At 32.2% G+C, this 18,398-nt stretch overlaps 1 protein-coding gene across 1 annotated transcript in view; it reads left to right on the top strand.

Moving 5' to 3' along the window:
• Positions 1 to 18,398, top strand: part of PAPPA2 (pappalysin 2) — a 266,326-nt gene that overhangs the window by 138,725 nt on the left and 109,203 nt on the right. The gene's annotated exons all lie outside the window — the stretch shown is intronic.

The raw sequence follows: 18,398 nt of genomic DNA, 5'->3' as shown, positions 1-18,398 counted from the left end.
TGAATGTTGGACTTTTCTTTATAAGCAATCATTTTATCAAAGTGTAATATACACATAAAAAGGTACAAAAATCAGAAACTTATAGATGAGTAAATTTTTACAAAATAAGCATTCTCTTTAACACCACACAGATCAAGAAACAGAAAATGAACATCACCCCCCAAAGGCTCTCTCATTCCCCCTCTCATGTATTATACTGCAGAGGTATCTACTATTTTTACTTGTATCACCATAGATTAGTTTTGCCTGTTTGCATTTTATGTGAAAAACTTTACAGTATGTACTATTTGTGTCTGATTCTTTCTTACTCAATGTTCTGTTTGTGGGTTTCATCCATGCTGCTTTACTTTGCAGTAGTGTTCATTTCCATTGCTATTCAGAATTCCAATGCATGAATATACCATACTTTATTTGATGAACCATATTGATGGACATCCAGTTTATTCCTAATTTTTCTCTATTGTGAATTACAAACGGGTCTGCTATAAACACTTCTGTATGTTCCTTTCAGTGCATGTATATAAATGGTCGGGTATATTGGAACTGCTAGATCATAGTTAGGCGGATGACCAGCTTTAGTAGATAATCCCAAATAATTTTCCACTTGGTTGTACTAGTTTATACTCCCATCAGAGGCTTATGAGTATTCCAATTGCTTTACATTTTCACCATTACTTGGAATTTTTAAGTCTTAATTTTAGCCATTCTGCTGGGTATGTAAATGTACCTTTCTGCAGTTTCAGTTTGCATTTACATGTTGGCTAATGAGATTGAGAGACTTTTATAAGTATATTGGCCATTTGTAAATCCTTCCTCTTTTTTCTTTTTTTCTGAAGGGCAGATTCAAGTCTTTTGCCCAATTTTCTATTGGACTGTCTGTCATCTTCTTCTTAGTTTATATGATTTCTTTACAATTTTCTGAATATAAATCTTATTCTAGTTGTATATTATTTAATATTTCCCAACACTCTGTGGCTTACTTTTTTTTTTTTTTTTTTACTATTAGTGGTATATTTAGATGAACAGAATTCCAAATTTTATTAAAATCCAATTTATCTCTCTTTTTCTTTATTGTTGGTGCTTTTCCTATACTATGTTAAGTAGTCTTTTCCTACCACAAAGATACGGTTTCCTATGTTATCTTCTAGAAATGTCATTGTTTTACCCTTTAGATGCAGATGTACAATCCATTGGAATTTCTGTATATAGTGTGAGGTAGGGATCAAGATTTTTTTTCCCCCTTAGACCTAGGACCACCATTACTCAAACTAAAATTTTGTCTTCCCCACTGTTCTGCACTGTGTCACCTTTGTCATAAATCAACTGGCAAGTATGTGGAGATCTGTTTATTGATTCTATATCTAGTTCTACTGGTCTGTATATCCTTGCATCAATATCACACTCTTAATTACTGTACATTATTGATGAGTCTTAAAATTGGATAATGTAAGTCCTAAAACTTGTTCCTTTTTTTCCTGATTGTATTGGTCATTCTTGGTCCTTTGAATTTCAATATACATTTTGGAAACAGCTTCAATTTTCACAAATAGGAAAAAAAGAGCAAAACCTGATGCAATTTTGATTGGGATTTTATTGAATCTCTGAGTCAATTAGGCAACAGTTTTCCCTTTAAAATAGTGTCTTCTAACATTTTCTTTGAGTTACTTACATCTCCTTTCTCTTAATGTGTTACAGTTTTCGGAGAAAAAAGGAATTGAATTTTATAAAATGCTTTTTCTACATCCATTGAGATGATCATATTATTTTCCCCTTTGTTCTATCACTGTCTTGATTTACACTGATAAATGTTTAAATGTTAAATCAACATTAGATACCTGGAAAAAAAATAACAGCTTGGAGGTGACGTATAATCCTTTGCCAATAGTTTTAGATCCTATTTGTGAATATTTTAAGTGTTTTTTTCATTTATATTCATTACAGTTTGGTTCCTACAATTTCTTTTTTAAATTTTACAGTCGTCTCAGGTTTTATGATGAAGGCTAGGTTTGACTCCTAGTGTAAGTTTCCTTTTTTCCCCAGTTTCCTGGAATAATTTGCATAAGGTTAGTGTTAATTTTGGAGGAATTCATCGGTAAAGCTATTTGAGTCTGGTGTTTTCTTTGAGGAAAATATTTAAATATGTGTTAAAATTTTAAACCAAATATAGAAGAATTGGGGTTTTCTATTTCTTTTTAGGTCAACTTTGGTAAGTTGAGTTTTTCTTCAAGTAATTTGTCCATTTTTTTTTAATTTTGAATTTATTGGCATTAAGTTTTTCATAATGTTCTCTTACTGTTTATAATATTTCCACACTCCCCAGGACTTTTTTCATTTATACTATTGTTACTTCTTGGCTTCTCTCTTTTATTTTTGTTTGTTTTTTTGTTGTGTTTTTTTTATTTTTTGTCTCTCTTTTATATTTTTGTTCAGTTTTGATAAAGATTTATCAGTTTTATTACTTTTATTAATGTTTTTATAGAACCAACCAAAGAATATATATGCATATATATGTATTCTTAAATACATTCATATGCATAAATATACATATATAAACATAAAAGGAGGAAATAATGAAAATAGTATACATGTGTGCTCTTATTTTCATCATTTCCTTCCTTTTATGTTTACATTTAATCTGCTCTTTTTCTAGTTACTTGAGATGATGGTTAGATAATTAATTTTTAGCTTCTCTCTTTTAAAAGTATATGCATTAAGGCCACAAGTTTCCTTCTAAATGTGACTTTAGTTACATACTACAAGTTTCACATGTCTTATTTCTGTTATCATCCAGTTTAAACATATTTTCTAATTTTTATTTGATTACTTTCTTGATCCCTGAGTTATTTACAAGTATGCTGATGACCTTCCAAACATTTGTGGATTTTCTGGTTACCTTTTTGTTTTTGATTTATAGCTAGAGTCTTCTGTCGCCAAAGATTATATTTGATATGGCTTAAATCATTTTTAATTTGTTGACCTTGAATTATGTAATAGCATAAGGTTAATATTGATAAATATTACATGTACTTTGAAAGAAATATGTAGTCTGAAATTGTTGGATACAGCATTCTATATACTTAACGTAGGTCAAGTTCATCTATCATGTCTAAAATTTCTTGTATCATATATATATTATATATAATATATATACATATTTTGCCTTATATTCTGTATACTGTTTCCATCAATTAATGAGAGATTTGTGTTGGACTTTCTTACCATGATCTTGAATTTGTCTGTTTCTCTTTTATTTTTGTCAGTTTTTGATTTATACATTTTGAGGCTACATTATTAAATATGCAGGCAATTCTTACTTTGTAGTGTGGGACCACAAAATGACCATGTAGCCTAAAACTATACAAAGCAAACTAAATAATCGATGGGAAAAATTACAATTGTTACATGATCTTTTTGTCACAGTATTAGAAACTTATTTTCAGAAATATATGTGAAAGGAAGTAAAAAAATAGTAAATTTTAGTTCATTATGATTTGAAACATTACAGAGAATTAGTGTTTCGTTTCTTTCTAAAAAAACCAAAGAACTACCAAATGTAGTTTGAACAGTGCTTGCCTTTTTTTTTTCTTTTGCATCATATGACTTACATTACAAAGGAAGCAGTTTTTCTGTGCCTTCATAAATTTTCATATTCCTTTCTAAATCTGATCAGCTTCCAACATTTCATAGTACTTTGCATTTACAATGTTATGAAACTTCTCTGAGAGTTCTTTTAATGTGAATTTTTTCTTGGGTTCATTTCCTCTGGGACATCTTCATCGCTTTTGTCACAACCACTTTTCTCATTTTTGCTGATAATTTCACTTTCACTAAGTTCCTCTAGCTGCAACTCCAGAGTCTCTCAAATGGTAGCAGCATCAACATTCCCACACTCAGCTATTTCGTCTATAAATCTAATTACCTTTAATATTCAAATTTTACCTCCAGCATTATAATGTTTTGTTTCTTTGATGTACTTTCATCCTTGCTGGCTGATCCCCTCTTTTGATTATCCATGTTTGTAAAATGTCACGTGGGTAAAATGGAAGATGAGGCAACACGACACATTTTTCTGTCTCTGTGTAAACTGAATAACAGATACACAGTGACTAATCAGTGACAATTTGAAAGAAGTGATGTAATTGGTCACTCATCATGATTCTCGTTTGTTATTTATATGGTGATTTGTGGGTGGAAAGACTATTAGTGGAGTTTGTACTTTCTATGGTTACAGTTAATATTTTTTGGTAACTGAAATTTGAATCATATTGTTGGGACTCTGGTATTATATAACTAAATTGTGATAACTGATATTTGTGTATATGGAAACTGTGTAAAGTGAAACTACTGTCAGTAGATAATTTTAGAATTTTTATATCTTCCTAGAGGATTATCTCTTTTAACACTAAGAAATGTCTCTGTTTATCTCTAAGAATATTTCTTGCTGTACTGTAAACTTTGTCTAATATTGGTACAGCTTTACCTTTTTGTTTATTTGCACTTGTTTCCTCTTCCATCTTATTACTTTTAATCTTTCTGTGCAATTATATTTAATATGCTTTGTTTGAAATCAACATATCTTTATATATATAAATAATATAAATAAATCTATATCTAATAAATCTCTATATGAATAAATTTAAAACTCTATATTTTCCAATTATAGCAGTATTTAGTCCAATTACATTTAATGTAATTAATGATGCTAAGTTTTAAATCTACCAACAAACCATTTGTTATTCATTTGTTCCACATGCTATTTTTTTCTCTTTTCCTTTTTAGAATAAATAAATAGTTTTATTATTTTATTTTCCATTCTATCAGTTATACTTTTATTTTATTCTCTATTTTTTTTACCCTAGAGATTTCAAAGTGTGTCTTTAACCAGTTAGAGTCTGTTATGAATTAGCACTCTCACAATTTCATAATCAATGAGTAAGTTAGAATGCTTTGTCTCTATTTTCTGTTTCCTGGCTTTTTAAAGTTAAAATGATTTAAAATTACCTAGTATTTATTCTCTCCAGTGCTCTTTAGTCCTTTCTACATTTCCATGCTTTCCTCATTTTTATTTAGCTTGAAGAAACCCATGTATCATTATTTTTTAATGTGAATCTGCTGGCAGTGAATTCTTCCAGTTTTTGTGTAACTAAAAATATCTTTCTTTGACATTTATTTTCAAAGAGTAGCTTTGCTTGGTATAGAATTCTAGATGGCCAGTTGTTTTCAAGAGTTTGAAGATGTTATTTCATTGCCTTTTTACCTATATATTTTCTTTGGAGAATTAGTTGTACATCTGATATATATTACTTTGAAGGCAATGTCTTTTATTCTCTGGTGCTTTTAATATAATCTCTTTGTCTTCAACAGTTTTATTATGATGTTTCTAAGCCTGTTTTTCTTTGCTTGTATCTGGCTAAGGGTTTGTCAATCTTCTTGAATCGGTAGCTTAATATCTTTACTTGCCCTTCCTTTTTTTGGACACCAAATTACATACAACAGAGCTTTTGCTGTTTATCTTTTATTCCTTTTCTCTTGGTTCTATTTTTCTTTCCTTTTTTTCTCCGTGCTCCAATCTGATTATCTTATGCTGACATGTCTTCTGTTTTACTAATTCCAACTTTTATTCCGTATAATCTACTGTTAAACTGTTTATTATATTATTAATTTCAGTCATTTTATTTTTAACTCTAGAATACCTATTTAATTTTTCCTATATGTCCTCATTTTCTTTGAAATTCTCCATCCTATAGTCTATTTTTAAAATATATTAGTCACAATTATTTTAAAGTCTGTCTGATAATACTAAAATCTTGGTGACCTGAGGTCTGTTCATGTTGACTTTTTTCTTAATTTTCATTCATTTAGATATATCTACTATCATACTGAATAGTGTCTTAACTGAATATCAGACACTGAAAAATTTTATAGGCTCTGGCTAATGATATAGTCCTTTCAAGTGATTTACTTTTAAAAATAAAGTATAATAAGGCACTTCCTAAGTGATACAGTGGCTAAGAATCTGCCTGCCAATGCAGGGGACATGGGTTGGATCCCTGCTCCAGGAAGATCCCACATACCGCAGAGCAACCAAGCCCATGTGCCACAGCTATTGAGCCTGTGTGTTACAGCTACTGAAGCGCACATGCCTAGAGCCTGTGCTCTGCCACAAAAGAAGCCAGGGCAATGAGGAACCCGTGCACCACAGTGAAGAGTAGCCCCCGCTCACGGCAACTAGAGAAAGCCCATGTGCAGCAACAAAGACCCAACACAGCCAATAAATAAATAAATAAATAAATAAATAGAATAATAAGATTTGGTAAAGAGCACCTTAACTTAGTCAGTACTTAAGTTGACTCAAGCTTGTGCTTCTGTATTAATGAGCCCTGATATATGTCATAGTTCCTTTTCTCCTAAGGCCTAGCCCTTCAGGGGTCTCAACTAAAAGCTTAGATTGGGCCTTGCACCGTGATGGTCTCTGAAGCACAATTTCTATTTCCTTAGCAATATGTGTCTGCTAAAAGTTCTGCTTAGCTTTTTGGCCTTTAATCTGCCAATTTCTGTTTAGCTTCTTATACTCTTATTCTTCGTAGTTTAGAATTTGAAAAACACCTCAGTGGTAATAGTGGCACAGAATGCTAGGTTACCTTCAATGTGGTTTATCTCTTTTTGAGTCTCTTCAGTCCTGACTGCCTTGGTTGCTCTCAAATGCTTTCAAACATTTTTATTTTTACTTTATTCATATTTTATAATTGTTCATATCAGGAGTATATGTTCTACTATAAGTTACTTCATTATAACTGGAGGCAAAAATCTCCAACTGGAATTTTTTTAATGTATGTCAATTAGCTACCATATATATTTTGGGTTTGCACTCTGTTCTTATTAAAAGTGATATAGGAGTAATAGTAATTGTATAAGAAAAAAATCACTATCATTGAAAGTTAATATAAACACTTAAGAAAATTTAGTTTTCACAAACCCACATGATACCAAATAAATTAGGAAGTGATTTTTTAAAATAAGATTTTTTTTCAAAGTTTTCTGAGGACTGAAGGATTTCTGACTCTATTATTCCTTTTATTTTACTTTAATATTTACTTGATATACAAATACTATTTGTATGCAATAGGTCAGAGACAAATTTCTTACAGTGAGAAACAACTGTACTGGAAAACATTAACCTTGAAAATATCTTTCCAAAGTCTTCTCGTTACTTGCTAATTGCCCAGCAAAATTTCTATCATTTTAGTCCACATTTACTAAGGTAACTTCTCTCTCTTAGCTTTCCTTATTATTATTTTTTAAAATTTGGGGTCAATAGACCAGAATATGAGAACTTTCTCTTATGTAGAATAAAATGTAGATTCTTTTTATTATTTATAATAATAAGCACATTTTAAAGCCATTTATAGTTTACAATGTGCATTCTCACACATTTTTTTATTTGAATCCCATAATAGTCCTGTGAGTTTGGCAAAGTAAGTTTTTTCTATTTTACAGATGGGGAAAATAACAGTAAGACTCAAAGTGCTTTTTCTACATCACCCAAGAATAAAAGGGTAGACCTGAAGTTCAGATTCATGCCTCTTGATCTAATCCCATGTTAATTTCTCCACACAAAGTTGCCTCATTCAATCAACATTCATTATGCACCTGCGGCATGCCAAACCCAGAAATAAGCACTGGGGATAAACAGGGAAATATCACAAGAGCAAGAAAACAAGTTAAAACATATGTGGAATTGGAAGAAAAGGTTTCCTGTCTTTTGTTGGATTTCTTCTAAATTCTTCAAAGACAATATATCTGTGGATCTAGTTCATAGGATTTATTAAGTGCATATTGTAAACTCTAGGTGCCATTAGGGAATAGAGAAAGAAACAGAAGGCGTGATCCTTCCCAGAAAGTGCTTTGACTCTAAGCAATACAGACAACAAATGAAGCAATCTGAGAAGCAGACATTCAACAAAGTACTTGTTGTCTGATTTAACAAGGAGCCCATCAACATATGCAAAATCATAGGTTCACGTTTATTTTCATGGCTATTCTAAAATGTCTCCAATTAAGAATGGTCTCACTCAGGCTGGACTGGTTAGCAGTCCTAACAGAAACCACCACATGGTCATAGTATCTTAAATACCAGGATCCTCCACATTAGTTATGAATTACAGACCACTGTCTGGAAACCCTTGCTGCATAAAACCTAAAGCCTGTTAACCATAATTTCCTCCTTTTCTTCATTTGAGTTAACTAGCCAAACACTGCATATGAATCTTCAACAGGAAATGCAGTGTATATTTAACTGATTGGATTTCAAAGATGAGAATCCCTAAAACCAGGCACTAAAGAGAACAGGATAGAGAGAAACACATTTACTGATTAAATCTGTTCCAGATATCTTATTATCAATTCTTATATGAATTTTTTATCACAGATATGATTTTCCTGATTCTGAAAATGATTATCTGAAAACTCAGAGATGCTAAGCATTTTAGATAACATAGATAGTAGAGGTACAGATAGGATTCAACTTCAAATCCAGCTTATTCCAAAACCCATATTTTTTCCTCTATACCAGGGGTTGGGAAATATTTTCTGTAAAGAGCCAAATAAGTATTTTAGGGTTTGTGGGCTATACGATCTCTGTCACAGCTACTTAACACTGCTGTTGTAGAATAAAAGCAGCTGTAGACAATACGTAAATGAATAAACATGGCTGTGCTCTAGTAAAATTATACTTATGAACACCAAAATTTCAATTTCATATAATTTTCACATTATTCACATTATTTTTCTTTGAATTTTTTTCAACCATATGAAAATGCAGAAACCATTCTTAGCTCACAAACCATACAAAAACAGGCCAGATTTGGATTGTGGGTCAGATTTGACTCATGGACTGTCGCATCCTGACCTCTGCTCTATACCAAGTTTCCAGTTAATGCTAAAGGTATTTATGGACATTTGCCTTATTTCCACACTATAACAGCATTCACTTTTAATTCTACTCAATAAACACTGTCTAAAATGAACAAGATATTATATTGTAGAGGGATTCAGTTATGAGTGAATCACCATCTTCAACATTAAGGTACGTACTCCACAGTGGGCGTGTTTAGGCAACTATTGTAGAAGACAGAATGCTATGCCACAAATATAACGAAGTGTAAAATAGATACAAAGGGACTTGGTGACTGATGGGACGTAGGGAGATAGAGATAAGCCTTATCTCAGACTGAATCCCCCCACTCATCTCATCTTCCACACCCCTCTATACCACACACCCACAGATTCTAGGACATAGAAATTTTAGTCATAATTTCAGTGCTGGAAAACACCAAGATTTTACATTTCCATTACTTTTCAGGTAAGGAATTCATGTTTTTCCTTCTGGGCAAGTGCTCTTTCCACGTTGACTTTCCAAAAAACACATAATCATCTTCTAAAATTTAGCTCAAGGATTACTTCTTTTATAAGGCCTAGACTTTCCTGAACTCTCTCCCAAGCCTACTTAATATGTGTAATTAATCTCTTCCTCCTATGTGCCTCCTCAGTAGACACTTCTGTCATAATTCCTATATGCTCCACTGTTCTTGTTTTTCTGTCTCTCCATCCCATAAACTGTAAGGATCCTGTGGGCAGAGACCATGTATAGTCATGGTCGTACGTCAAGCAATGAGCACAGACCCTTCGTGTTGTGATGTTTACAATGTTTGGTGATTGCATGAATAAATGATGGGATGGTAGGTCTTAGCTTCGGCATTTGGGAGCATATTGACAATACTACTTATGAAATAGAACAGAGGTGAGTAAGTAGGTCTGTGAGCTTAGATAGACTGAAGAGGGGAGGTGACAAAGGCCAGAAATGGGGGCAAACCACCTCTTCCTGCAAAACTTTTAAAAAGATTGAATTGTAGTTTGAGTGGAAACCACATCAAAAAGAATTTTTGAAAGATGGGGAGAACTGGTCATTTTCCTTGGGTGTGGTAGGTTGGAATATCTAGGAAGCAGATTCTGGCATGGAACTTAGTATGCAGGATCTTTGATAAAGCAGAGGCCTAGGTATTAACATCTGTGGAAAAGAAGGAAAGAAAGTATAAGCAGATGAAGAAAGAAGCTAAGCAACCTCCGTGAAGGCTTGGTTGATCCCTCCTATAAAGAAATAATATATATTATCACAAAGGAAAGGTAATAAGTGAAATAATACTGCTGTAAGATTCTTTACATTATTGAGGATATGGCAATTTTATTTGAGTGCATATTGTAATAAATTAGGCATACATATAATTATCCCTAGAGCAATCACACAAAAAAATACAGATTTACACACCAAAAGCTATAGGTAAAGAGTCAAAAGAGAAGATTAATGGCATAATAAAATTACTTGATCCATCCAAAAGAAGGCAGGAAAAGAGGAACAAAGAAACAAATAATAAAGAAAAAACAAATACCAAGATGGTAGACTTAAATTCATCTGTATTATTAATTCCATTAAATGCAGAGTGTCTAAAAGTGTCACATAAAGGCAGAGATTATTAGTTTACATAAGATGGAAAGAACCAATTATATACAAATTATTTAAAAACACGCTTTGAATTTAATGATCTGCAGATTGAAAGTAAAAGGTTATAAAATTATGTACCAGGTAAACTCTAAGCATAAAAAAAATTGATGTGCTATGTTAATATCTGACCAAATAGACTTCAAAATAGAGTATTACCTGAGATAAAGAGGGACATTTCATAATAACAAATGGGTCAGTTTATCACAAATACAGAACAATCTTAATGTTATAAAATTGAAGCACCTAAAAACAGACTCAAAAGACATTAATTAAAAATTGACAGAAGTAATAAACAACCCAATCCGTAATCATAGTTGAGGATTTTTATTATCTCTAAGTGATTGATGTAACAAGTGGACAAAAAAATCAGAACAAGTGTATAAAATTTGAAAATCATTATCAAATATCTTGACCTAATTGACATTTGTGGAAACACTACAGTCAACTACTGCAGAATGCATACGGTACGTTCACCAAGAGATACCATATACTCGACTACTGAACAAGTCTCAACAAATGTGTAATGATTGAAATCATAAAGAATACATTCTCTGACTTCAACAGTTCTAAATTAGAAATAAATAACAAGCTATCTAAGAACTCTCCAATTTTTTTTTTTTGGTAATCAAGCAAATACATCTGTAAATAATCCATAGGTCAAAGAAGATTTTACAGGGACATTAGAAAATATTTTGAGCTGAATGATGATAAAATAATGTCAAATTTTATGGGACAATAAAACAATATTTACAGGGAAATTTATAACTTTAAATGTCTGTGTTTAGGGAAAAAACATAAAATCAGTAATCAGTTTTCACATTAAGTAATTAGAAAAGTAAAATTAAAATCAAAGTAAAAATAAAAGGAAATAATATAGAAAAGCAGAAGTTGATCAAGTAGAAAAAAATCCTGCATCATCACTGTTATTTTACTTTCTCTGGAAATAGCAGCCAGTGCAATTAGACTTTTAATTTTATACTTCATGAGATATAAAATAAGTGAAACATAAAACATGAAAAGAGGATGTAAATTTTGAATCATTTTCTCATAAACTAAATTAACATCTGAAAAGAGAAAAACAACCTAAAAAGTATTTCACTTATTTTTTTATATTTTTGCCTTTTAAAGTTTCATTTTTAGCATATTTAAATTTTGTTTTTGTATGTAGAATGAGGTAAGGTCCCACTTTTTTGTATAAATAGGATAAGCCAATTTTTCTAACCCCATCCATTAAAACATTAATCTTTGCCTTGATAATTTGTGGTGCTATATTAACTATACACTAGTTTCTGGAATATACAAGAGCCTGTTTTTTAACCACTCTGTTGTATTCCATTGATCTATTTTCCTGCTCCTTACACCAGTAATACACTATTTTTATTACTATAACTTTTACCATGTAAAACATTTCTGGTAGAGCATATCCTCCTCTTCCACTTTTTTGCACATCTTTTTCAAAATTGAATTAGCTATTCATTATTCTCAAACACTTATTTTCCATATAAATTTTAGAATAAGTCTTAGATAAATTTTTTAAAGATTTATTTATTATTTTATGTATTTATTTCTTAAAAAAAATTTTTTTTGGCTGCATTGGATCTTTGTTGCTGCGCGTGGGTTTTCTCTAGTTGTGGCAAACAGGGCTACTCTTCATTGTGGTGCACAGGCTTCCCATTACCATGGCTTCTCTTGTGGAGCATGGGCTCTAGGCATGCGGGCTTCAGTAGCTGTGGCACATGGGTTCAGTAGTTGTGGCTCACAGGCTTAGTTGCTTGGTGGCATGTGGGATCTTCCTGGACCAGGGCTTGAACCCATGTCCCCTGCATTGGCAGGCAGTTTCTTAACCACTGCACCACCAGGGAAGTCCTCCATTTCTTTTATTTTAAAAATTTGTGTCCTTTGCCCTTCTTTCCTTTATTCTTTATTTTTAATATTTTATTTATTTATTTATTTATTTATTTATTTATTTATTTGAGGTATAATTGAGATTCAAGATCATTTTAATTTTAGGTGTACAACATAATGATTCAGCATTTGTGTATATCAGGAAATGATCACCACAGTGAGTCTAGTTAACATTCATCAGCATACTTAGTTACAATTTTTTTTTTCTTGTGATGAGAGCTTTTAAGATTGACTCTTTTAGCAACTTTCAAATATGCAATACAGTATTAACTATAGTCATCATGCTGTACAGTACATCCCCTTGACTTTACTTTATAACTGAAAGTTTATACCTTTTGACTCTCTTCACCTATTTTGCCCACTCCCTACCCCCTACCTCTGGCAAATACTAATCCGGTCCCTGTATCTATGAGCTTCCTTTTTTTTTTTTCTTTTTCATCTTCTTTTTGGTTTTTTTTAAATCCATTTGTGACTGAAATCTTATGGTATTTGTCTCTCTCTGTCTGACTTGTTTCACTTAGCATAATGCCCACAAGTTTCATCCAGATTGTCACAAGTGGCAAGATCTCATTTTTTATGGTAGAATAACATGCCATTGTGTATGTGTGTGTGTGTATATATATATATAATATATAAAAATATAATATATATATATACACCACATATATGTATTATATATATACACCACATTTTCTTTATAGATTCATCCTTCAGTGGACACTTAGGTTGTTTCCATATGTTGGCTATTGTAAATAATGCTGCAATGAATATGAGGGTGCATGTATCTTTTTGAGTTAGTCTTTTCATTTTCTTTGGCTGAATACCCAGAAGTGGAATTCCTGGATCATATGGTGGTTCTATTTTTTTAAATTTTTTTGAGGAACCTCCATACTATTTTCCTCAGTGGCTGCACCAATATACATTCCCGCCAACAATGCACAGGGTTGCCCTTTCCCTGCATCATTGCCAATGCTTATTATTTCTTATCTTTTCGATAGTAGTCATTTGAACAGTTTTCAGACTTTCACCACCTTGATTAAATTTATTTCTAGGTTTTTTATTCTTTTTATGCAATTGTAAATGGGATTGTTTTCTTAATTTTTCTTTCTGATAGTTTGTTATTAGGGTTTAGAAACACAACTGATTCTATATATTGATTTTGTATCCTGCAACTTCACTGAATTCACTTAGTTATTAGTTCTAATAGTTTTTTGGTGGAATCTTTAGGGTTTTCTGTATATAAAATCATGTCATTTGCAAATAGTTTTGCTTCTCCCTTTCCAGTTAAGATGCCTATTAGTTATTTTTCTTGCCTAATGCTCTGGTTAGAACAACCAATACTATGTTGAATAAAAGTGGCAAAAGTGGGCATCCTTGTCTTGTTTCTGATCTTGGAGGAAAATTTTTCAACTTTTCACCATTGATATGATGTAAGCTGTGGACTTGTCATATATGGCCTTTATTATGTTGAGGTGTGTTCCCTGTATACCAACTTTGTTAAGAGTTTTTATTATAAATGGATGTTGTATTTTGTCAAATGCTCTTTATGCATCTATTAAGATAATCATATAATTTTTATCCTTCATTTTCTTAATGTTGTGTATCATGTTGATTGATTTGCAAATGCTGAACCATCCTTTCATCTCTGGAATAAATTCCACTCAATCATGGTGTATGTTCTTTTTAATGTAATGTTGAATTTGGTTTTCTAGTATTCTGTTAAGGATTTTTCCATCCCTATTCATCAGGGATATTAACCTGTAATTTTCTTTTCTTGTGGTATTCTTTTCTGGTTTTGGTACCAGGCTAATGCTGGCCTGATAAAATGAATTTGGAAATGTTCCCACCTCTTCTATGTTTTGAAGAGTTCAAGAAGAATTAGCTTCAATTCTTCAAATGTTTGGTAGAATTCACTGGTATAGGTGTCTTATCTTGGACTTGTTTGTAGAGAGTTTTTAAATTAATTCAGTCTTCTTATTAGTCATTGGTCTATTCAGATTTTCTACTTCTTCATTAATTGCTCTTGAAAGGTTGTATGTTTCTAACAATTTATCCATTTCTTCTAGGTTGTTCACTGTGTTGGTGTATACTTGTTTGTAGTAATCTCTTATGATCCTTTGTATTTCTGTGGTGCCTGTTGTAACATCTCCCCTTTCATTTCTGATTTTATTTGTTTGGACCCTCTCTCTTTTTTTTTTTTCTTGGTGAGTCTGGCTAAGTGTTTACCAATTTTGTCGATCTTTTCAGAGAATCAGGTCTTGGTTTCATTAATCTTTACTACTGTCTTTCTATATATTATTTATTTCTTCTCTGATCTTTGTTATTTCCTTCCTTCTACTGTCTTTTGGCTTTGTTTGTTCTGCTTTTTCTAGTTCCTTTAGGTGTAAAATTAGGTTATTTATTCAAGATTTTTCTTATTTCTTGAGATAGCCATTTATTTCTATGAACTTCCTTCTTAGAACTGCTTTAGCTGCATCCCATTAGTTTTGGTATGTTTTATTTCCATTTTCATTTGTCTCAAGGTATTTTATGGTTTCTCTTTTGATTTCTTCATTGACACATTGGTGTTCAGTAGCATGTTGTTTAGTCTTCACATATTTGTGAATTTTCCAGATTTCTTCTTGTAATTGATTTCTAGTTCATACCATTGTGGTCAGAAAAGATGCTTAGTATGATTTCAATCTTCTTAAATTTGTTAAGACTTGTTTTGTGGCCTAACATATGATCTGTCTTGACAATGTTCCATGTGCACTTTGAAGAATGTGTTATTCTGCTGTTTTGGGATGGAATGTTCTGCATATATCTAAGTTCACCTGGTCTAGTGTGTTGTTTAAAGCCTATGTTTCTGTATTGATTTTTCTCTCTGGATAATCTATCCATTGATGTAAGTGGAGTATTAAAGTCCCCTACAATTATCGTAAGATGCCAATTTCTCCCCTTAGCTCTGTTAACATTTGCTTTATATATTTAGCTGCTCCTATGCTGAGTGTATAAATATTTACAATAGTTTTGTCCATTTGTTGGATTGATGCCTTTATCAAAATAAAATGCCCTTCTTTGTCTTTATCACGGTTTTTGTTTTAAAGCCTGTTTTGTCTGATATAAGAATAGCTACCTCAACTTTCTTTTGGTTTCCATTTGCATGGAACATCTTTTTCCATCCTTTCGCTTTCAGTCTGTGTATGTCTTCATGTCTGAAGTGAGACTCATAGGTGTTATTGGATAGGTTTTATTTATTTTTTTATTCAGTCAGCCACTTTATGTCCTTTGATTGGAGAATTGAGCCTGTTTACATTTAAGGTAATTATTGATAAGTATGTACTTATTGACATTTTGTTAATTGTTTTCTGGTTGCTTTGTAGTTTCTCTTTTTACTAGTCCTTCTCTTGACTGCTTCCTTTGTGGTTTGATGGCTTATTTTTAGTAATATGTTTAGTTTCCTTTTTTTATTATCTTTTGTGTATCTGTTACAGGTTTTCTATATCTATTACAGTCCTATGCTATATAAAAGGCATACTTATACTAAAACATTTTTTCTCTGACATATAAATGTATGTGGTGTGCTATATGTTTTTATTTGTTTGTTTTTGCTAAATATGGCAACTCTTCTAATTGCTTTTTTTATTTAATAAATTAGAAGATAATCCTCTATTCAGAGATCCATCCAGAAAACCACAAGCATCCAGAAAACTGTCCAGATTTCATAATTTAGCAAAAAAACGAAAACAAAAAACTCAACTTTGGATTCTTTGATTTTATTTGTAGAAAATTGACAAGGCCCTTTGTCAGAGTCTATTCACTTTATACATATTTCTAAAAATATTAGTTACTTGAATTTTAAACTTTTATAGGAAAAGTGCAACAAATTAGTTGGGGATTTAGAAACTGACAAAAACGTATGCTCAGAGGAACCTTGTAAGCTCTGTTTTTACTATTTATCAGTCATGACCTTATATAAATTATATATCCTTCTTGGGCATCATTTTTTTTAGAGTTAAAATGAAGTGTTTGGGCTAGATTATTCCTTCCAGCTCTGCATTTTATCTCAAGCCAGATGGTGAATTTTAAGAAGAATGGTATAATAAACAAATATGATTAATAAAATAATTATAGTCAGGCTATCAAATGCTAAGGACAAAGATAATTATATCTATTGATACTTTTAGAGTTTTGCTGCTCAAAATATGGTTGGCTTCCAAAAGCATCAGTGTCACCTGAGAGCTAGGTAGAAATACAGAATCTCAGATCTACTAAATCAGAATCTGCATTTTAACATGATTCTCAAGTGATTTGTATGCACATTAAAGTTTAAGGAGCACTACTTTAGAGGATTGTTATCTCATCATTCAGTAACATAATTGATGTTCAAAATGATGCCTCCAACTACCAAGTGAAAATTCACTGAAGTACAGAATCCTCTTTTTAAGAGGGAAGAAAATTTTCTAAAATATATTGGGATTGTTTCTGTACACATGATTTTAATTTCTGAAAAATTCTTGCTTTCCAAAATAAAATTTTCTCTTTGGAAAATTAACCTATGTGCATTCCTGCAGCCCCTGGGAATCATAAAAAAAGCAAAGATAACTATATATGTATAATTTTTGTTCCCATCAAAAACTAGCCTAGTGCACTGAAAGAGGAACTTTATCTCCCCATGGCTAAACAGTTTATTCCCAGAGGTAAAGGACTCATTTTCCATTTTCCTATCTGATTGCTACTAAACTAACTTTATTGATTTTACATGGAAGCTTTTTCAGGCCTTTGATATGACAACTTAGCAGACTCTAAGTTTCACAAATAATTGGGATATCAATTTTTTTCAACCAGAGGGAAGAATTCTTGGCTCTGCAGTGAATCTCTCATCGCCTCACTTATGCATTCTTGTTCGCAAGAGAATCTTCATTATCTGTATTTCATAATACGTTTTCTTATTCTCAGACTTTGTCTTAAGTGGAGTTTCCCCAGGATTCAGACTCTGAGATAAAGATTTACATGCAGAAAGTTTACCAAGAACTTTCCTTGGGAGCAACACCTATGGGGGAATGAAAGAACTAGCAGTTGGCAGAGAAGAGTAGAACTATGAAACAGCCACACAAAGGTGTCAGTATCCTACAGGGAGCTAGGATGGCCCTTCAGAGTTGTCCCACCTTCTATACCACTCAATCCTATCAGAAGGCCATTACATATGTGTTTCTTCTCTTGCCCTACTCCAGGGAAGTGGCATGACCTTCTGGAGGCTTTCTTTTTCTGAGGGCAGTTTCTGGAAAGAGACTTGATGTGAGCTGAGTGCTCAGTCATGAAGAAAGGGATTTCAGTGGCATACCACAGTGTTCACTACAGATTTGGTTTTGCCTTTCTGATCTCCCTCTGAGTCTCACAACTTCTTCTAACATGAAGTCTCTGCAGACTTAGCTGTGGTGTCTGAAATCACAGCTGAGGAGATGCTCTTAGAATGAACAATAAGCTGATTTTTATCTGAGCCCTTCCGCTGACCTGCAAAATTGTACATTACTGAATGCCTCCTCCTGGATGGTGGGGGTCATCATGGAAGTTCTTCATTTCATAAAATGACAAGTTGACTTCACTCTTCTGAAAAAAGAACTGCTTGGTGTTTATAACCTTACTTGTACTATGAAGGAATAACACTAGAAATCAACTGGGTTTTATCCAATACCAAGAGAGATAGGAGCTTGGACATGGAAAGGAAGTCAAACAAGGTTTGAAACTCCCTCTACATTTTGACTCACATCCTCAAGTATAGAGACCACCAAGAGGCCTCAAGCTCAGAGGCAAGAAGATAGTTGCTTCACACCTTCCCTTCATCTGTTAGATTTGGACTTTGGGTAAGATATCTTGAAACTTTGAGAACTAATCTGTCCCTTGTCAAATTTCTTAAGTCCACATAGACAATAATATTATTGAACCATATAAAATT

Source organism: Hippopotamus amphibius, chromosome 3, assembly GCF_030028045.1.
Source record: "Hippopotamus amphibius kiboko isolate mHipAmp2 chromosome 3, mHipAmp2.hap2, whole genome shotgun sequence".
Taxonomy (NCBI): Eukaryota; Metazoa; Chordata; class Mammalia; order Artiodactyla; family Hippopotamidae; genus Hippopotamus; species Hippopotamus amphibius.
Note: the sequence above shows the minus strand (reverse complement) of the source record. Positions and strands in the feature narration are given on the sequence as shown.